The following is a 23186-nucleotide window of genomic DNA, read 5'->3' on the forward strand; positions in this document are numbered from 1 at the left end:
GGCAGTAACTAGAAACAAACCATGATATCTGAATATTAGAGTCCAAATTATTGCAATAAGAACAGTCAAACAAAGAACTGAAGAGGAGGATGACTGTTGCATTGTATCTGGAGCTTGGACTAAAATGTCCACATTGTGGGTTAATTCTGGCATCAAAATCACAATGTGACCTAGGTACTGTGCAATATGCAAGTCCTCTTACATTGTCTCAACATTGTACCTCAGCTCGAATCTCAAAATAGCATCCTCTGTTGTGCCAGCATAATGCTTCAATTCTGTGCAAAATATTCTGTTCATCTCCAATGAGTGAAGTTGCTAAATTAAACTTGAGTCATGGATAGTTTTGTAGGGTGGAGCAAGGTCCACTGGGAACTGAATGAACTTTTCCATACAGCCACAGAGGAAATCATAAGAACAAAAGAAAATTTGAATTTTTGGCCCATTTGCTCCTTCCATTACTCCATATACAACTCAGTGATAAGGACTTTTCTTAACTTATCTAAAAGTCTAGAGGGAGTACATTCTTGTTCAAAGTACTCCCCCCATCTCTTTAAAAAAAATACATTGGCCTGAAAAAGGGCCATTTCCTTCCCTCCCCAGCTGCTCCATTGGCTGACATGACAGTGTGCTTTTCTGGGAGTGATCCAGTCTGGATCAGTTTCCAGACCAGTTTGAAGTAGGGGCAGATTACACCTGAAATCTGGCAATGTATGGGGCACAATTATTAGTGTAAACTCTGCAAGTTGTGTACCGAAATCAGTTCGGCCTTCAAGTACACCCACCTCTGTGGCAGTTTTCATACCAGAATCGATTTAGAAACCATACAGTATCAATGGATGTGGCACTAGAATTTTTACCTTCTTCCCTCCTCTGCCGTATTTTCCACACCCACTCCCGGAAGACTCTGCCAATGCCATTCTGTAACTATCCAGCAAGAGATATCAAAAAAAATGGCTTAGGGAAGAAGATAAACAGTGTAATGTCACATGCACTGATTGTTTATACTTCGCTGCTTCTAAATTAGATCTGGTATGAAAACTGCCAAGTCTACTGCAAGAGGTAGGCCGTAGAAAAAAACCCTTTTATAATCCTGTAAATAACTTAGAAAAATCAAAGGAGGTTTTAAAGAGGGTGGTCAAGAGCAATGTGGGCCCCTTAAAAACTCATAATGGTGATATTGTAAATGAAAATAAGGAAATGGCGGACATGTTAAATAATTACTTTGCGTCAGTATTTAAAGTAGAGGAAGAGGATAGCATGCCAGACACCCCAAGGAATCTAATTTGGAATCAGGGACGGGAACTCATCATAATTAACGTAAGCAAATTAACAGTAATGAAGAAAATAATGGCACTAAAGAGTGACAAATCCCCAGGACCAGATGATTTCCATCCCAGGGTTTTAAAGGAAGTAAGCAGGAACATTGCAAATACCCTAACTATAATCTTCCAAAGTTCTCTCGATTCAGGAACTGTTCCTTTAGATTGGAAAATTGCACATCACTGCACTATTTAAGAAAAGTGAGAGAGGAAAACCAGGGAATTATAGACCAGTTAGCCTAACATCTGTTGTTGGGAAATTACTAGAGTCTATAATTAAGAATACTGAACACCTTGAAAATTTTCAGCTGATCAGAGAGAGCCATCATGGATTTGTAAAGGGTAGGTCATGCCTGATGAACCTGGTTGTCCTTTTTGAAGAGATGAGTAAAGTGGTGGACAGGGGAATGTCTATGAATGTTGTTTATATGGACTTCCAGAAGGCATTCAATAAGAGACTGTTAGCTGAAGTTGAAGCTCATGGAATTGAGGGCAAATTATTGACCTGGTTAGGAAATTGGCTGAGTGGCAGGAGACAGAGAGTAGTGATAATGGGCAGGTACTCAAATTGGCAGGATGTGACTACTGGTGTTCCACAAGGATCTGTGTTGGAGCCTCAACTACTCACTATATTTATTAACGACTTAGATGATGGAATAGAGAGCCACCCACATATCCAAGTTTGCCGATGACACAAAGATAGGCAGCATTGTATTTGGAAGCATAAAATTACAGAGAGATATTAGTAGATTAAGTGAATGAGCAAAACTGGCAAATGGATTTCAATGTAGGCAAGCGTGAGGTCATCTACTTTGGACCTAAAAAGGATAGATCAGAGTACTTTCGAAATGGTGAAAAGCTGAAAACAGTGGAGGTCCAAAGAGCCTTAGGGGTCCATGTACATAGATCATTAAAATGTCATGGACAGGTACAGAAAATAATCAAAAAGGCTAATGAAATGCTGGCCTTTATATCTAGAGGACTGGAATACAAGGGGGTAGAAGTTATGCTACAGCTATACAAAGCCCTGGTTAGACCACACCTGGAGTATTGTGTTCAGTTCTGGGGACCGCACCTTAGCAAGGATATAATGGCCTTGAAGGGAGTGCAGCGTAGATTTATTAGAATGATACCTGGACTCCAAGGGTTAAATTACAAGGCGAGATTACACAAACTAGAGTTGTATTCCTTGGAATTTAGAAGAAATCTGGGGTAATTTGATTGAAGTTTTCAAGATATTAAGGGGAACTGAAGGGCTGATAGAGAGAAACTATTTCCGCTGGTTGGGGAGTCTGGGACTAGGGGACATAACCTAAAAATTAGAGCCAGGTCTTTCAGAGGTGAAGTTAGGAAACACTTCTACAAGCAAAGGGTGGTAGAAGTTTGAAACTCTCTTCCAAAAACGGCAGTTGATGCTAACTCAATTGTTAATTTTATATCTGAGTTTGATAGATTTTTGTTAACCAAAGATATTAAGGGATATGTGGCTAAGGCGGGTATATGGAGTTAGGTCACAGATCAGCCATTATCTCATTGAATGGCGGAACAGGCTCAAGGGGCTAAATGGCCTACTCCTGTTCCTATGTTCCTAATTGTTAATAACAGGCTTTGGCAAGGGAAGAACAACCAAACATACTTGCACCTTAAGCCAGTTTTGATAAGTGCTTCGTAAATAGGCCCAGAATTTACTGGAACGGGGCACCTCATGGTGTGCCCCATTAGTTAGACTTTATCCCTCGCCCTTCAGCTTGAAAATATTTTCTGCCGCAAATTGCTGGAAATGCGAGCTGATAACTTGCGGCGAGGGCAACAGGGCATTGGGACTTTGGTGAACGATGGGACCAACCGTCTATCTCCATAACCAATGAGATTTAGGGATTGAGAAAGAAACAGAAGAGTGACGGAGAAGGAAATTGGGTGAATTAGAGTCAAATTAGGTGCGGAAAGAGAAATAAAGAGAGGGAAAGAAAGATTGGATTAAGAGAGAAAGATGAGACAGAATGGAAAAGTAAGAAAAATAATTCAAAATTTAAAATGTTCAAAGTCTTAAGAAAAATTTATTACCTGCAGGAAGGAGATTCCACAGTTTCAATTGTTTCCCTTTCTGACTAGGAGAGGCTGAGTGGCATTGCAGGAACATAAATGCAGTCATTAAAAGGGTCCTTACGCTGTCAAGTACCAGCCCGAACTTCCTGCAGCGAGTTTAATTTGGATTTACTGCACAAATGCAGCAATTTCTTGAAACTCATGTGGAGGTCGAGGGTGAGCTGCCATTTTCGCAAAGCTAATGACAGAGTGGCAAATCTTTCTGTAATTTGTGGCAATTCGCAACTCCTGTGCTATCTCTTCCTTGCCACAAATTGCTGGACGATTTACACACTAATAACAGTGTGCGCATTAAACTTGCCATTATTTTGCCAGCAAATTGCTGGAAATGCGAGCTGATAACTTGCGGCGAGGGCAACAAATATTACAAATATGATATCTGAGGCCTGTACAGTAAATCTGTTATGTTACAGCAAAAGCTGAATAGCAGTTATCTTTAGGCTGCAATGAGATTGTAGAAATATTAGGAGCCATATTGCAGGTCCCTGACGACCTGTGAGCAATTCCATGGACGAGCTTCTAGTAAATCATAAATATTCCGTCATTTGGAGCTTTTCCAAAAGCATCTGAGTGAACTTTCGGTTTTTCGATGCAACTTTATGTGTGATCTATTCCTTTTAAAAAAGGCACAGTGTGACCTTTTTCACTATTTGCACAGGGTACAATCTGTCAATGTTGAACCAGCTCATGCTTTCTTTCAAATTAATAATCAACTAACTTTCCTTGAAAATAATCAGCAAGTTTTCCCCTTTTCATGCATAAGCGGTCAAAATAACCCAGAAAAAAATAAAGAAACTCGACACTAGAAATGCGGCAGCCAATATTAGATTGGCACCAGAAGAAACGTGCATTAGGTACTCGTATGCCATCATCTGTGGATTGCCACATTACAAATGTACATATTAATCAGGCAATGGAATGGCCATCCAGCAGACTAAAGGTAGCCGCATCATGTGATACTGCTGTAAGGCCCTGATCTGTAGCAACTCATTCACTCCGAAATATTCACCAAAGGTACATCTGAACCTGGCATATAAAAACCATCAAACAATCATCAGGAAAGAAGCATTTTCCAATCAACACTCAATAACAGCAGCAACCCCACTTAGGTCATGGTAGCCTGCACAGCCCCCTCCAGAACGCTGTAATCATATAATTTGAGTCTCTTTAGAGAACGTGGGGAGACAGAGGAGAAAACGTTGACACTTCCAGTGAAGGAACAGGTAACTCAGCTACTGGTCATTACACACATGTAACCTTATCTTTTGGCGGTGCACCAAACACAGACTAAAATGAATTTTCTGATAATTTATGGCAGTGGCCTACACCCATCATGAGGGGGCGCAGTGGAGGTTAAGGTGAAGATTATGCTTGCCTGAACCCCACCCATAATGCAAGCTATGGCAACTTGTGGTCAGGCAGGAGTTGGGCGTTCCATTTAAGTATTGTAATTAAATTTAAAGCAAAATACTGCGGATGCTGGAAATCTGAAATAAGAACAGAAAATGCTGGAAATGCTCAGCAAGTCAGGCAGCATCTGTGGAGAAAGAAACAGAGTTAACGGGCCCGATGTTAGCAGGGCTGCGGGTTCTCGGCGGGGGGGGCTATCGGGCGCATGGGTAACGCGCCCGGTGAAATTAGTGAGTTTCCCGCGCGATTGTAGCATCCAATCCACTAATTGGATCCACTTACCTGGTCCTCCGGGTTCCCCGCTGCTGATCTGCGCGTCGGGCGGGCTGCGCATGCGCAGTAAGATCTGTCAGCTAGAGGCGCTCTATTTAAAGGGGCAGTCCTCCACTGACAGATGCTGCAACAAATAGGAAAAATTACAGCATGGAGCAGCCCAGGGGGAAGGCTGCTCCCAGTTTTATGATGCCTCACTCCAGGTATCAATACATGGGGTGAGGAGGAGGGGGAGGACAGAGATCCCCATCCCGGCGTGCGGGAGGAAGTGGCCTGCCTCTGCCACCAGGAAGGCCTGGCTCGAGGTGGCAGAGGAGGTCACCAGCGCAACCAACATATTGCCCACCTGCATACAGTGCAGGAGGCGCTCCAATGACCTCAGTAAGTCAGCCAAAGTGAGTACACTTACTCTCTCCCCAACACTCCGTCTGCCACATCACCGCCCCCACCCCACATCTCCTTCTGCACTGCCAACACTACTCTGTCACATCACCCCTCATACCCACTCAAACCTCATCCTCATCTTACCTGCACTTACTCACCTCGCCAGTACTCATCCCGCCACTACCACTCAACCCAATCCTCATACAATCTCATGGCTCTCTCTCATACTCACCCTCTCGTGCATCTCTTTCACGGCCAGCCTCACTCAACCTGCCACTACCTGTGCTGCAGCCACAGGGCATGCATCACATATGTGCAGTAGGCAGCGTAAGACAAACGTGTCGTGAGCATGAAGGGAATGCACAAGGGTGTCCGAGGGTTTGTCATGGGTGTTACTTATATTGAATTTCTGACAAACTCACATTACATATTATATTGGCACCACTACTGCCATGTCTTCACGAATCCTGTCTGGTCTGTGCAATAATGCCCTCTCCTGAGGATCACAATGAGGACCCACAACTGATGCCACCCATTGTGTCACTGCAGAGTGGGTGTAGGTGTATTCGCAGGGCTCTTCTGCGCAGACGACTGGGAGCCATCGGCGATGTGCCCGGTTGCACCCTGGAAGGATGCAGAGGAGAAGTTGTTGAGGGCAGTGGTGACTTCGACAGCGACAGGTAAGAAGATGGTGCTCGGGCCAGCCAGGAGCAGCTCGGCATGAAAGAGGCTGCAGATGTCCACGACTAAATGTCGAGTGACTCTGAGCCTCCTTGTGCACTGCTGCTCGGAGAGGTCCAGGAGGCTGAGCCTCGGTCTGTGGACCCTGTGGCAAGGGTAGTGCCCTCTGCGACGCATCTCTCTCTGCGGTAGCCCTCCCTCCTGCTGTGCAGGTGGATGTGTCACAGCACTCTGTTGTGGAGCTCCAAATGTCAGAGGTGGACGGCGTGGATGGCGAGGCTGGTGAGGCTGGTGATGCTGTTCGCCCTCTGAGGAGGTCATGACTGCAGCTACGGCGGCCCCCATCCGCAAGATGTACATCTGAGGGGGTCCGCAAGGTAGGTACATGTCTCCGGACCCCGGGGTAAGTGTGCAGGTGGGTGACTTTGACTGTCAGGAGGAGGGTGGTGGAGGCCAAACTTTGTCCCAAGTGACAGAGTGGCCTCCTGCAATGGGTGAGGGTCTCCTCCCCCCCCACCTGTCAAATGGACCTTTGCAGCTGCCACAGGCTGACAGCTGCAACACGTCCATTTGACCTGGGAGTGTTTCCCCCAGTGTGGGAAACTGTCCCACTTTGTTCTAAAATCCCACATAATCCCTTAATCAGGTCAGTTAATGACCTGAAATACCTAAATAACTACTGTCAAGTGGCATCCCGCTGGCTTTAATTGCCTGCGGGATTCCCACCAGCGGGGGCTGCGCGCGCACGCCGGCGCGTCAGCGGGGAACCCGGAAGTGCACGGGTTCGGGGCGGGCTCCGGTACCGCGCCGGGATTCTCTGATTTTCGGAGCCCCCCCCCGCCAGGAACGCACCCGGTAGCGGGTGCTAAAATAGAGCCCAACGTTTCAGACCTTTCGTAAGAACTGGAAGAAGTTCAAGATTTAACAGTTTTTAAGCAAGTGCAGAGCCAGGGAAAGAAAAAAAGAGAAGGCCTGAGATAGGATGGAGGGCAGGAGTGATAAAATGACAAAAGTGATAATGGTGCAAGGCAAGGAGGGTGGTAATGGAACAAGTAAAGAAACAAAAGATGGGCCTAGAGGAGCTGTAAATGGCAACATCAGAACCATTACCAGCACCTGCTGTCTAAAAAACTGGGAGCAGTGGTTATGATATGAAGTTGCTGAAATCAATGTTGAGTCCGGAAGGTTGTTAAGTGCCTAATCGAAAGATGAGGTGCTGTTCCTTGAGCTTCCGTTGAGCTTCATTGGAACAGTTTAGGAGGCCGAGGACAGAGAGGTCAGAGTGGGAGTGGGACGGAGAATTAAAATGACGAGCAACCAGAAGGTCAGTCACGCTTCAGGACTGAATGCATGTATTTAAATTTACATGCATTATAATGAGGCACACACAAATTTCTGTATGTCATACCGGGAATGCAATGTGGCTTCAGCATGCTCATGTTGAGAGTTGCTAGATTCTCTCCTGAAATCAATGAGGATTTAAAGCTGTAGTGACATTTTAGATTTATAATTTCTGAGCCTTCAGTTTAAGCTAATTGTTCATGGAGTTTAAGTTGCAGTTTCTTTTGGCACCATTTTGTTAGGTTTGTGCCAAGGGTTGTACTTGAGTGAGTGCTGATGTGACAGCAAGTGAGAGAGTGGGGAGTGAATGACATAAACAAGTGTTAGCTGGAAGGAGGCCTCCAGCCTCACCATGCCCCATTTCTTCTAAACACTTGTAGCCAATTGTCCCTGTAAACATGAAGAGTAGTGATCCGGGCACTTCCTCCAGGACCGCACCCATTGGCACCTTCCAGCGCTGATCTCACTAGAATATTGAGGGTCAGGGGGAGGGCATATAATTAGCATGGGGCCAGTGGGTGCCCTAAAAAACTACTAACCTTGTGTATATCTTCAAGGATCCAGGCCACATCACCGGCGTGGGCCCCCACTTCTACTGGGGAAATGGACAACGCCTGGGTGTACCAGCTGACACAAATACCCTGCCTCTTAACAGGCTGAAGCCGAGGAGTTTCCACCTGTCCTGTTCCATCTGACGCCAGGAACAATGTTTGGGGCCGATAGAGGATCCACCCACGCAGGGCCGCCCGGAAACCAACAGTGCAGGGAGGGCCTGGATACGCCAGGTCGAAGCCTATTTCTCAGGTCTTCTGCTGCACTTCTGCCACAATTATGGTGGTGGGGTGGCAGAAGGCCAATGCATTTCCGGGTACAATTATGTCCAGTACAACTCTTCACTGGTGCCCCCCTCAGGTTTACTCCCTCCTGTTGTGAGCCAATTTGGCCTGCAAACAAAAAGCAGCGCTGAGATGTTGTAAGTAAGAAGATCATATACAGTGATATCCAAGTGTGTGTGCATGGGTCATTGACAAAGCATCATGTAGCTTTGCGATGTTGCAAGAGTATTTGATATGAGGGCCTTTGAAGAAGTGAATGTGACAATAGTGAGAGTAGTACATTGAAGTTTGAAGAACTACCCTGATGTTGTGTGGCCATGCATGTTAATCATTGAAAGAGCTCTTCTGTTGTTTGAGTGCTTTGCATGGAGCCACAGTACATGTGTAACAGATTGAGAGGAAACAGGTAGTGGCATGCATACTGGGCCTAGCTACTTGGTATTGGGCCATTTGGGTTGACATACCTTCACAGTTCTTATCAAATCTGATCCCTTTTTCCATACTTGTATTCCAAAATCCTGGAAAAACTCCGCGAACAGATTTTCCACCAATTCTGGCGAAGCTAAGGTGGCTGATCAGGAGAATCCCAGAGGAAAATCCCGGCAAATATAATCCATTGAAAATGCGCAAAATATTATGGAAATGCAATGAAAGGGACTGACATAGATCAAAGATTACAGGGGGCTGGTCACAAACAACCGGACACAAGTACAGAGATTGGCAAACAGTTAACATCATGGTTAACAATTGGACTGATAATTCAAGACTATAACATGACTACAGGATTAGGTATAACAAACTTGAGTCTAATCATAAGACAAAGATAAAAAGGAAATACAGGATTTGTCTGTCAGGTCTTTGCAAATTTATAGTTGTATCACATTTAGTGAGGCATTGTTCACTGTTTTGGATAATGTCTGTTAAAGTTTAGGAGTCAGTGACTGGACTACAGGATACATCCATGGATTAGCTGTGGATCCAATCAGTTTGCAGAGTTACAAAATTTGGACAGTAACAAAATTTAAGCTGAACACCCAGTGCCACTTCGTGCAATGAATATCAATCGGAGGGACCAGACATGCAACAAGGACTTGGATGGATGAATCATTATGTGACTGACATCAGTAGTATGCTGAGCAAAAGAAGCTTGAAACAAGTTCAGACACATCGTTTAAGTGTCATCAGTCCACCTGCCACAATGAATATTTAACTGAGATGCAAGCACTCCACTAAGTGAAAACAAAGATAACAGCAAAGTAAAAGATGGACCGATTATATGGCCAAGGAAATACAAATTGACTTATCTGTAATTAAATTGTTAGCATGCAAATATCAACTGGTATCTCAGATTACTTCAGTCCAACATATCTTGTTATTTAAACAGTATAAAGTCTGTATATTCAGAATTGTTTGTTAAAGTCCCGTCATTACTGGCATTTAGTGGTGAAAGTACAGATAATGGAGATATCTATTAATTAGCTGTGGGTATAAGTTTAAACAAATGGTGTAAGTAAATCTGTGTAGTTGACAAGTAGATTGGTGTAGTCTTATCAGGGCAAGTAATATTGTAAGCAGGGGTATTTTTTGGTACTGTTAAAGCGAGGTCTATTATCAAATCACGGTAAACGATTAAGAACCACACATAATTATTAAATTTGCATAATTATTTTGATTTATCCAAAATAAAAGTGCATGCATTAAATATTTAATTCAACAGGTTGTATTTTAATTTTGTTAATGGTGACCTTGGTTTAATATCAGCGCTGCTGTTTGACTGTTGCGTGCCATCTGTTAATCTTTGATCAGTGTAATAAATAAGAGTGCAAACTATTAAACAAGATATAAATCGTTCTGTTTGATTAGATTCTGTCCTTTTGACAGTGAAAATGTCATTGTGTCCTGGTGATGCAATTGTAATTCTTGGAAGCTTTTTCAAGCAGCATGCAGAAAGGTTGTGACTTCAAAGCAGAGTTTACTCTTTTGAAGTTAAGCAAAATGGCTTATCAAAAAAGCTCATTTTAAATTTCTTTATTTTGTTATTGCCTCTCCTACATGTAATAATTTCCCAACATGTTTGCCAGGATATACAGTACAATGAGATCAATGCAGTTCAACATGACGCAAAGAAAATATTCTAGATGTTTAAATAATGCAAACCGGAAGATGCAAAGTTAAGCAAATAGGGGATATGGTAGCTGCTTGACAGATAAGACCAAAGATTGGCTGCGCACTGTCTGCCAATTCCTTTCACATTAGAAAACGCCATGGGAGTTTTAGTATTCATTTTTTAAAAATTGTTGATCAAGATAAGGAATGTTGTTCTGAAAACTGTAGCATTGTTTTACTTTTTGCACAGTGTTAACTTCAAACAATCCCAGATCGTGTACATTGTAAATCTACTTTTACCCAGCTCCAATACTATGGGGTAGATTTTGACTTTGTGCGATAGTGTAAAATGGGTAATAGCGAATCAGCAGCTCGTCTTACATCTCTCCCAATTTTTATTTCCATGAAGTTAACTACACTGTGTCTTAATTCAAATTTCAGAAGAGCAGGCCCGCTTGAACCCTTATGAATTTTTGACGTGCACACCAACCATCCATGTCGCCTCTCTGAATAAGATGATCAATTGTGAATTAGGCTAATTGATAAAATTGTTTTGTGCACTCAAACGCACACACACACTAGCTTCCGGACTGGACTGGAGTGGACTAGACTGGCCATGCATGTTGAAGATCTTTCCAGCCATCAGAGAGGTGACTTTCATGTTGTCATTATGGATTGGATTCAAACCCAGGTCCCAGAGGTAGAAGAGAAGTTATCTAGTTCACTGCAAAACTCAGTCCCCTCCCTTTTGTCATGTTCAAATATGACTATGACTGAATGAACAATACAAATGTTATTACTGAAAACCACCTACATGTCTATTACGGCAATTTTCAACTTGAGTCTGAAACTACGAAGGGCTTTTACTTTCACGCAGATTGAAATTAATTATACCCAGATTATTATTGAACATATTACATTTTAATTATTAAAAGCCCAGATGGAAACTGGATATTTAGCAACTGATTATGTTTAACAAAATTTCCTTTCTGTAGTAGCAAATGTTTGCTCATGGAAAAATAGCTGGGAAAAGTGTTTTATCATGCAAAGATTGGAGCAGACTTTGTTATCATAATGATTAGGTATAATTTTAACATGACAGAAATTGTCAAGTCAGGAGCAGCTTCTTTCAAAGTATGTTCTAAAAGAGAACTAAAAGACTGAACGGACTTGCTTAAAATCACACAAGTATTGTAAAATGTTTCGGTGGGCTAAAAACACTGACAATTAGATTGTAAACAATTTTACAACACCAAGTTATAGTCCAGCAATTTTATTTTAAATTCACAAGCTTTCGGAGATTTTCTCCTTCCTCAGGCAAATGTTTCAAGAGCTCCTTGAAGCCTACGCATTTATACATATAGAACAATACATGGTGTTTACAGACTGCCCCTGCAACTGCCCGTTGCCAAGGCAATCACCGTGTTCAGACAGAGAGGTGTCACCTGCAGAACCCCCGAATACACATTCAACAAAAAAACAAACAGGAAAAAAAAACAGAGAAGAAAAACAGAGAGAGGCAGAAACATCCGGAAGGCAGAGAGAGCCAGCAAATGACCCATTATATTAAAAACAGATAACATTTGTTCGCTGGTGGGGTAACGTGTAGCGTGACATGAACCCAAGATCCCGGTTGAGGCCGTCCTCATGGGTGCGGAACTTGGCTATCAATTTCTGCTCGACGATTCTTACTAGGGCGTCATATCCCGTTCTTACTAGGGATAAGACGCCCTAGTAAGAACGGGATATGACGCTCGACTCATCGATCGACAGTTCCGACGGGCCACAGCAAAAAATCGCATAGACCTCCTCAGGAGACTAACACGGGACGCAACCAACAGAGTACCCTTTGTCGTCCAGTACTTCCCCGGAGCGGAGAAACTACGCCATGTTCTCCGCAGCCTTCAACATGTCATCAATGAGGACAAACACCTCGCTATGGCCATCCCCACACCTCCACTACTCGCCTTTAAACAGCCACCCAACCTCAAACAGACCATCGTTCGCAGCAAACTACCTAGCTTTCAAGAGAACAGCGTCCACGACGCCACACAACCCTGCCACGGTAACCTCTGCAAGACATGCCAGATCATCGACACAGATACCACCATCACACGAGAGGACACCACCCACCAGGTGCATGGTTCATACTCCTGTGACTCGGCCAACGTTGTCTACCTCATACGTTGCAGGAAAGGATGCCCCAGAGCATGGTACATTGGCGAGACCATGCAGACGCTGCGACAACGGATGAACGGACACCGCGCAACAATCGCCAAACAGGAGGGTTCCCTCCCAGTCGGGGAACACTTCAGCAGTCATGGACATTCATCCACCGACCTTCGGGTAAGCGTACTCCAAGGCGGCCTTCGAGACACACGACAACGCAAAATCGTCGAGCAGAAATTGATAGCCAAGTTCCGCACCCATGAGGACGGCCTCAACCGGGATCTTGGGTTCATGTCACGCTACACGTTACCCCACCAGCGAACAAATGTTATCTGTTTTTAATATAATGGGTCATTTGCTGGCTCTCTCTGCCTTCCGGATGTTTCTGCCTCTCTCTGTGTTTTTTTTTCTCTGTTTTTTTTCCCTGTTTGTTTTTTTGTTGAATGTGTATTCGGGGGTTCTGCAGGTGACACCTCTCTGTCTGAACACGGTGATTGCCTTGGCAACGGGCAGTTGCAGGGGCAGTCTGTAAACACCATGTATTGTTCTATATGTATAAATGCGTAGGCTTCAAGGAGCTCTTGAAACATTTGCCTGAGGAAGGAGAAAATCTCCGAAAGCTTGTGAATTTAAAATAAAATTGCTGGACTATAACTTGGTGTTGTAAAATTGTTTACAATTGTCAACCCCAGTCCATCACCGGCATCTCCACATCATGACAATTAGATTGGCACAGGGCGTACAGTAATCAAAGCGATAAATATTTCTTTCTTCACAATCTCCACTGAATAGTACTCAAAATGTGGCAACTATTTAACAATCAGACTGCACACGTATAGAAGATCGATATGCAAGTACTTGCCCATAATCGTACCTGCATATAGAGTGACCTATTTTTTAAGTTTGCAAGTCTTACTACTTTTGGCTACAGATTCTATCTGAAAGCTATGTGAGGTTAGAAGTGCTGGATATATTTCATGATAGTAACTGGCAACTGTTCACTGCATTGACTGAGAATATTATTAAGACCTAACAGAGGCGAGGAAAGAAACCATTCAATCCATTTGTTTACAGTAGATTTAAATCCAAGTGCTGCAGATGAGAAAATAGTACTTCACCCCACTGGTGAGAAAATAGTACTTCACCCATTGGTGAGAAAATAGTACTTCACCCACTGGTGAGAAAATAGTACTTCAAATAGTACTGGGTGTCCTCGTTCATGAAACACAAAAAGTCAACAGGTGCAGCAGGTAATCCGGAAGGCAAACGGAATATTGGCCTTTATTTCTAGGGGGATGGAGTATAAAAGCAGGGAAGTCATGCTACAATTGTATAGGGTGCTGGTGAGACCACACCTGGAGTACTGCGTACAGTTCTGGTGCCCATATTTAAGGAAGGACATACTTGCATTGGAGGCAGTTCAGAGAAGGTTCACTAGGTTGATTCCGGGTATGGAAGGGTTGTCTTATGAGGAAAGATTGAACAGGTTGGGTCTATACTCATTGGAGTTTAGAAGAATGAGGGGAGATCTTGTTTGAAACATACAAGATTCTGAGGGGACTCGATCGGGTAGATGCTGAGAGGATGTTGCCCCTCATGGGGGAATCTAAAACTAGGGGGCATAGTCTCAGAATAAGGGATCGCCCGTCTAAGACGGAAATGAGGAGGAATTTCTTCTCCCAGAGGGTCATGAATCTTTGGAATTCTTTACCCCAAAAAGCTGTGGAGGCTGAGTCATTGAATACATTCAAGGCTGAGTTAGACAAATTTTTGATCAGCAAGGGAGTCAAAGGATATGGGGAAAGGGCGGGAAAGTGGAGTTGAGGTAAAAATTAGATCAGCCATGATCTCATTAAATGGCGGAGCAGGCTTGAGGGGCTGAATAGCCTACTCCTGCTCCTACCTCTTATGGTCTTATTCACCCCACAGGTGAGGAAATGGTACTTCACACCACAGGTGGGTGTTGTGAGAGCAACTTATGTATTTATAAATTATTTTATAGGGTAACTGCTGTAAGACTCTTATGTGAAATAGGTTCCAGCCATTTTTCAATAATTGGGATATTTTCCTTGGTTTCCTATTGTTCACAGGCATGAAGTCTAGTCACTGATTTATACTCGTGTCTATTTTTATATTAAAATTAGTGAGCAGAGGAAATGATACCTCTTAGTGTATCACCATCGGGATGGGTAGAAACATGTCTCATCTTCTGGATTAAGTGGCAAAATAGTGTTGGTAAAAGCTGGGGTCATTTTTTATGTTACACTCCTGATATTGGAAAGTAAATTATACACCCACCTTTGAACTGGGATGAATACTAAACTGTATTCATAGTCAAAAGTGGTTGAAATTTGAACCAATTTGGGTTTCTATGTGAAGAAAAGTCAGTCAGCAGAGATGGATTTATTGTCCTTTTTACACACGCAACAATCCCATTTTCTGGGACATTATTTTCCTGCCATTAAGGTGCCTAGCCAGGCAGTAGCTACCTTCTATGGCCAGAAGTCACAACAATGCGAAACATATAGCATAATGTCAGCCATTAAGCAGCAACCAACTGCAGTTAGATCATTTTATTTTCACTCCAGTTAGTCATATTGTAGAGGTAAAGAAATATCTCTTAAGCAGAGAACAAAAGAAAAAGACAAGAGCTGAGAAACTACTGTTGGTGACATTAACAATTGAGCACCTAACATGTTTATATTACATTCCTCTCTCCACTAAATTAGCAAAAGCATTAACCCATTTAAAATTAATGGGTTAATTCCTGCATTAAAATTGTATGCATTAATATTCATCCACTAATATCAGCAACAGTAATGTCTAAGCTCAGATACTGGTTAAAACAACGTTATCTCATGAAAAAGGATTGGCAATCCTTTTTTTTGTTTTAGGAGTGAGGAGAAAGCAAGGGAACCCTGTTTCATTTTTATCTTGATGGCTTCACATATAAGTGATAAGCATGCATTTGGATGCAATTCATGTCATCCAGTCATGTGTTTGCAAACCAATGCTTACCGAGTACTTTCTTAATGCTCGATTAATGGGTAGAAGGTAATGGGGCATTCCTTCCTCCAACAGAACTTTTCTCAAGTGCCAAGAGGTAGTCTGATAAATGAGATACTAATTTCCCATCAGTTTACCCCAAAAATCAGGCATTAACTCAACATCTAAGGAAAAGTGTTTACTCTGAAAAAGAAATACAGTAACACTACACTTCTGAGGTAAGCACTTATTGGAGTTGCTAATGCCTGGAAGGTATCGGACGCGATCTTGTTCAAATCATTACATTATTCTGGTATTAATATCTGTGAACATGTCCCATCCTCGCTGCCTTTTTCCTCATCCGATTCTGTTCCGACTTCTTTCCAACATGGCCTGTGTTGGGGAAGGTAATCTTAAATGGATTAAATGGATAACAAGCACTTACACTACATATTTTTACCCTGGGTATGAATGAGGATTTAATTCTACTCAGTAGTAAGAAATATAGGCTAGATTTTCCACTCATTTGACCATGAATGGGCAACAGTGTGTAAACCAGGAATGGAAATTAATCCAGGCTTATCGCAATGTTTATTTTTTTTTAAATGATGTGGATAGTTGGAACTGAGCCAAGTTCTCACTTGGCTGTTAAGTGTCAGGAGGGAACAGTTCAGATTTGGCTCCGGTTCAATAGGAGACTGTTCACTTTCCTCTAATTTAAACACATCAGGAGTAGAGACTCACCATGCCAAGAACAGAGTTTCTTTCCAGTCTAAAGCCAGTGTAAAAATAGACAGTGTGATCACAGTGTCTGTGCGTCACCTGCAGTTTTTTTTAATGCAATGGGGCATCTTTCATTTTTTTTTCCATATTTGAAGCAAAAAAGCCATGGTGTTTTTCTTTAATTATGCTGCGTCTGCAGAGCAAGTCTGTAAGAGGCCTTTTCCATTTCAGTTTTATAGTGTTAGGATGGTCAGTAGTTGTGTAGAATGCTTTGCCATAGGGAGTTGTTGAGGCAGAAACCTCTGTATCTTTTAAGGCATGAGTAGATAAACATTTGAAGCAGAAGATACAGGGCTATGGGGGGAGAGCTGGGCAGAGGGATTACTTTTGGATTACTTTTGCAAAGAGTTGTCACAGACACAATGGGCCAAATGGCCTCCTGCGCTATAAACTTCTTAGGATGCAGGTCAACTGACCAGTTCACCTTTTATTGTAAAGAAAAGTTTGACAAGTTCGTTCAAACTCCCTGACTGAGTAAGGGAACCGGTGCATAGGCCTGCTATCCTAGTATACTTTAATCCAAACACATTAGTCACCTTCACATTTCCATCAGTTAGTAGTTAACCGTTATCTCATAAATTCCCTTAATAGCAATCTCCATCGATCAGCGCTACGTTTAATCCCTACCCTTAAATGATGACCTTTTTATCAACTTCAGCTAACCTCACTGCTGTTACTACATGCCTCACTGCCCCTTCCCCATTAGGTTCATCAGAATTGTTTTGCATTTCAAGTTATGAGGAAGTTCAAAATAATTTCCACTCGCATTCAAAGTGATTCCATGTGGAAAATATTTGTGTCGGTAAACAGTGCTATGAGTTGGCTGGACAATGTTTTCCACACTTTCAAAGTGCATCATGAAAAGCAAATGAAACAATTCGGTGCGTCCTCTTCAAGGATGGCTTTGTTAGCTAAATGCAAACTGTGGGCCTCTGAACACTGGACAGAGTCCCAATTTAATTAAATTAATGGTAGTTCATACCTTTAAAATTTCAATGCTAGATTATCAGAATAAATGTAATGTGGTTTTTAATTTCAGACAAATAATGTTAGAGACTATTATTGTGATATGGAAGGACAGGTGGCGTGTTATGTGGGAAAACGACATGTGGGGAGGGGGAGACTATCACACGCCATCATCTCATTACTTATGAAGATACTAAGACAATTAAAATTCTGATACCTTAGCTCGTCAAAGAAATTCTGCTCACTTTAAAGAAGTTAAATGTATAAAGCAAGAAAGTTTCAGTGGTTAGCAGTTCTGTTGCAGTACTAATAGATGATTGGATGCATCAAATTCTGTAAGTGGGTGGCTTAAATATTACTACAAGAGACTTATTTCAAGAGTTAGCCTGAAGGGGTTGGGAGAATAATGTACATTCATTCATCTGGTTCATTACTTGCAGCGTAGCTATCTGACAATATCTTCACTTCTGTAAATCATTTAATTGTAAATTTTAATCAGTAGTTTTAGCCTATATAAAATGGATCTAGAGATGGATTTTCCCCTTCTGGATTGACAGGAACCCAAGTTCCAGTGTGGGGTATTACGCTAAATAGAGTAATGGTTAGCCCCAGGCTATACCAACTCAGTACAGTAGTGAATGAGACATAGGTCTCAGATCATACGGCTTGCAGTTCACTTACGGCAAGTATTGTCAGGACGTTGGCATAAGAAAGGAGAGAAAGTTAGAAAAACCATGACGACTATATCCCCAGAACACGCCAGTATAGCTTTCGGTCCATCTACCTTTTCAAATCAGAGCCAGAAAAGAAGGCAGAATGAGCGTGACCATTGAGCTTGCATCATGGGGCCAGTTTCAGAGACAATAGCAGTACAGAGGTTGCTGGTGGTGATTCATCCCTAACCTTAGCATACCAGCTCCACACCAGTGCTAACTGAACACTCGGGGTATGCAAGTACCTAACACATTGTGCAAAATCCAAGACACGTAGTCACATTATGTAGGAGTTTTATTGCATGTGGGGCATACAATTACAACTAGTCATGGTCACTATATGTGTGAATCATACTTGAATTGGGTAACCCCATTGCAGACAAGTTGAGTAACCCATGCACCCATACTTAGCATTATCAGCACTTTACTCAATGTATTCATCCATTTGCTCAACTATGCACCCCAATGCATACATGCTATTAGCTGACCAATCTGGTAGCACTGATGCTCGTGTCCTTTCTTTATTTAATTAAACCTCAGGGCAGGCACACAATTATTGCATTTTTTTTTTAATTGTTCTTGGGATGCAGGGATGCTGACAAGGCCACATTTATTATCCATCCCTAGGTGCCCTGAGAAGTTGGTGGTGGGCTTTCTGCTTAACTTCTGCAGTCCTTGTGGTGATGGTGCTCCCACAAGGGAATTCCAGGATACTGATCCAGTGTCAATGAAGGAATGGTAATATATGTCCAAGCTAGGATAGTGTGTGACGTAGAGAGCACTTTGGAAGTGATGGTGCACAACATACAGGATGCAATTTATTTTCCAACCAGGACATGCAATTAGAGCAAATTATTATTATCAAGCTTCAGCTGGAGACCCTGATGCACAACTTCACACACATCCCTACCCAACTTGGCCAAAACTATGCTAAATGTTGTCATGTAGCCAGTAATTAAAAAAATCCAGCTCACAAGTTAATGGCAGCAATATACTCGAACTGCAGAAGTTTCAGGATCACTGAGATAGGTAAACATGCTTTGTGATAGCCATAAGATGTGTAATATTTGTGTGTCTAGCACTGGCTGCCTTGTCCTTAAATATATGTTTTCCAAATTTTGTCTCAAAATCTCACCTATCTTACAAGGTGGTAGGCCTTTTAAGATGCAAATCGGGATCTTAAATATGATCCCAATTGCAATGTTGATGGACAACTGGTGAGCCGTGTACACTCCGCCCAGTTTTACCGGGCAGTACAGAAGAAGAAGCACCAAAAAGATAAGTTTAAAATTATTTTTGTGGGGCCAGGAGGAACAGGAGTGCTCCTCCGGGCTCCATAAGAATAATGTTGGCCACTGCTGCACCGTCCTTCTCCCCTCCCCGCTTCCCCCCGCCCCCCTCCCCACCCCACCCCACATGCTATTGGTCCCATCTGACCTTCCTTCCTGTTGGCTGGGTCAGATTCTGAACCGGCCAGTGTTGCGCCGGCCTGGAGCTGGTGAGGTGCCCGTTTGGCATTCGCAGCCTGCCAGTGCCATGGTAATGACACCCGCTCCTCGGCTACCCGATAGTTAAAAATCTACCTCAGAAACTCATGTTGAGTATAGTTAGTCTGTGGGCCTTATTGCCTTGAATAAGCCCGGTCTCATTGGATCTTGAAAGCCAAGCAGGGACAGCCCTGTTTCTTTGGCAACTTCCAGGCTGCAATGGTCTTATCCAGACCTGAACATTCCAGTGTACCTATGTTCCATGGGTCCTTGAAGCTCTTCAGTACATTGGCCAACTCCAACCTTACAGCTGGCTAATGGACAATGGCAACCATAACAGCTAGGTCAGCTCTCTTCTGCACAGTATTGACAAACACATACTTTCAGTAGAGTTTCTATGGCTAGCGGTTTTTTTTTCCTTTCCTAGTTCAGAGGTGAGGCCACCCTTTGCTGCCCTGGCTAAGATCACAAACCATGGATCAAATCTGAAACCTTCCTGGTGGAATGGTTCAGTAGCACACCATGTGGCAAATTTAGCCGTATGATCTAGATTTTCAAACAGACGTTTCGCATTGACTTGATGAATACCCACATATCCTGACTGTTGAAGCTGAAGCCACAACCTAGGGAAAACCCATTCACCCGTCATGGGATATCAGAGTGCTAAACAGAAAATAAATTCCAGATAGAAGATTCATTGAGAGTTTAAACAGTGACAAGTCCAGGCATAAAGTGAGGTGGATAATGTTCATAAGGTCCAAATTCCCAATTCAAATATGTCAATTGCTGAATACAGAGGACTTTGACAGTTCCCACCAATGTCATTCCATATCAACGGATGCACTTTTAAAAAATTCATTCCTGGGATGTGGGTGTAGCTGGCAAGGCCAGCATTTATTGCCCATCCCTAATTGCCCTTGAGAAGGTGATGGTGAGCCGCCTTTTTGAACTGTTGCAGTCCGTGTGGTGAAGGTACTCCCACAGTGCTGTTAGGTAGGGAGTTCCAGGATTTTGACCCAGCGACAATGAAGGCCAGAATTATCTGCCCTTCTATCTGCCTTTGATTGAGCGGAATAGATCTCCAGGCTAATCCTCAAAATGGGGCTATCACAAAGTGTCCCATCTGGAAGTCAAGAATTGCAGAGACTAACCACTGGAGATATTTGAATTTCATCATCAGAAAAGGATTTTGGACCTCAGCTAAGTTACACAAAGTTCAACTGACCAATTCATCCTTGCATCCATTCGAGCTAAGGAATCAGTGAAATAAAACATAAAAGAAGTTTCTCTGATAAACCCAAGCTGATCTTCTAAGATTCTGCCCTTGTTCTCTGTTGCCTTGCTGCTGTAAGTTGAAGTATGAGGAGAGATTGAGTAGACTAGGCCTGTATTCTCTAGAGTTTAGAAGAATGAGAGGTGATCTCATTGAAACATTCAAAATTCTTACAGGGCTCGACAGGGAAGATGCAAGGAGGATGTTTCTCCTGGCTGGGGAGTCTAGAACCAGGGGTCACAGTCTCAGAATAAAGGGTAGGCCATTTAGGACTGAGATAAGGAGAAATTTCTTCACTCAGATAGTGGTGAATCTTTGGAATTCTTACACCAGAGGGCTGTGGAGGCTCAGTTATTCAGTACATTCAAAACAGAGATCGATAGATTTCTAGATATTAAAGGCATCAAGGGATATGGGGATGGTGCAGGAAAATGGCATTGAGGTAGAAGATCAGCCATGATCTTGTTGAATGGCGGAGCAGGCTCGAGGGATCGGATGGCCTACTCCTGCTCCTATTTCTTATGTTCTTATGTTCTTAAGTGTTGCAGGGAGTCAATCTGTTATCAGTCCTGAGGTTTTAAGTTGGGTTGTGAGATCCAGTAAGTGGTCACAGAACAGAGGAAGAGGTATGTTGGGATGCAAGCTGCAACTCAATCATGCTGCTAATATGTTTCTGGCCTTCTTGCAAAAAAGACAATGTTCTAGTGGTTTGGTTACACACAGAAAATATGTTGACTAGTTTGTTGGCACTCATGAAATATTCTAATATTGCAGTAGACCGTATTTCCAATTCTATATCCAGTAATAGCCTCTACCATCATTTTAATTTAGCTTAAGTACCATGACTCCTTCCACCTCACTTTGTGATTTAATTTGATCTGAGCCTCAGCTGTGCAAGAACCCGGGCTAAAAATTATAGACCGAGAGCAACATCTCATTGACTAGTCCATCAGTTCCATTATTGAGCCTTTTGCTCTTCCCCTCTAAGAACGCAAGTTTCAAAATTGTCCACTCTAGTCTTACAGGTTATGATCAGTGAGTTTTTATTAAAGCCTTTTAGCTCCCTTTATAACTTCATGATAGTCTTCTGAACTTTTGGAAGTGGACACTCAACACTCCCTGATGCAGTAGAAGTGCCAGGCAATAGCATCTCAAAATGGTGAAAACTTATCACTGATTCCAGACAAAGGAGTAATGGATTAAACAGGGCTAACTACTACCCAAGAACTTTAAATTACAATGCATTAATGCTGTGACCAAACAATTAAGAGTATTGTGTACTATCTTGTCAAACTCAGGACAGTCTGTAGGATTGAGAAACTCAAATTTTAGGTTTACAGTTGATAAGAAATCTGTGAAGATGGTGTACAACTATTATTACTTACTTTGTAAGCAGCCATATCGGTGAAGAAAAGTTACTTTGTCCATACAGGAAACCCACAGCACTTCCCCTGTTCTGCCTTTTCCACTGTAGATTAAATATTGTTGTTTCCAAATACTTGGCTGCAGTTCTGAATCCTTCAAATCACTGATCATGAATGTGCTGTTTTGAACAAATTGCTGTTTTTATTTCTTTTATCCAGCCACATAAGTTCCTAAAATAAAATACAAAATTTTGGATTTAGAATTAATTCATAAACGTTTTAAACAGAACTATAGACCTAAATGAAAGCAAAATTCTGGGGATGCTGGAAATCTGAAATAAAAATAGAAAATGCTGGAAACATTTTGGGGCATCGACCTGAAACGTTAAATCTGTTTCTCTCTCCACAGATGCTGCCTGACCTGCTGAGTGTTTCCAGCATTTTCTGTTTTTATTTATAGACATAAATGAATACACATGAATGAATACTGTATGAAACGAAATATAAAATGAAAAAACTTGTGTCTTTAATTATCATGACCTCAAATTGTCATTTGATGGCAATAAAGGATGTGCACGATGCTGAGACTAGTCAAGGACTGACTCAACTATACAACACATCAGTGACTACGTCAACAGCTTCTTATTATGTTTCTCCCCTCCATTAAAGCCCTCTTTGTACTGTCTAAATGTTTAATTATTTAGTCATTACACAAAATCTCTACGGAAAACCAGAAACGTAAAAGTAAGTCATCTGTGGGGGTGTTCTGGGTAGAATCAGTCCCTGAAAAAGCCAGGAATAGTTAGCTTCAAAAACACCATTCAGAAAATTGTATCATCAAAAATGAATATTCAAACAGGAAAAAAACAGTCCAGAAAACTCAAGGCAGAAATAGTCAAAGGGAACACAATCTGTAGTAATGTGGGTTTAGTAATTGTTATAATTCTGCGCTATTAGTATTTTGTTGAAAGGAGTGTAGCATAGCACATT

This window comes from Heptranchias perlo, chromosome 23, assembly GCF_035084215.1.
Source record: "Heptranchias perlo isolate sHepPer1 chromosome 23, sHepPer1.hap1, whole genome shotgun sequence".
Lineage (NCBI taxonomy): Eukaryota > Metazoa > Chordata > Chondrichthyes > Hexanchiformes > Hexanchidae > Heptranchias > Heptranchias perlo.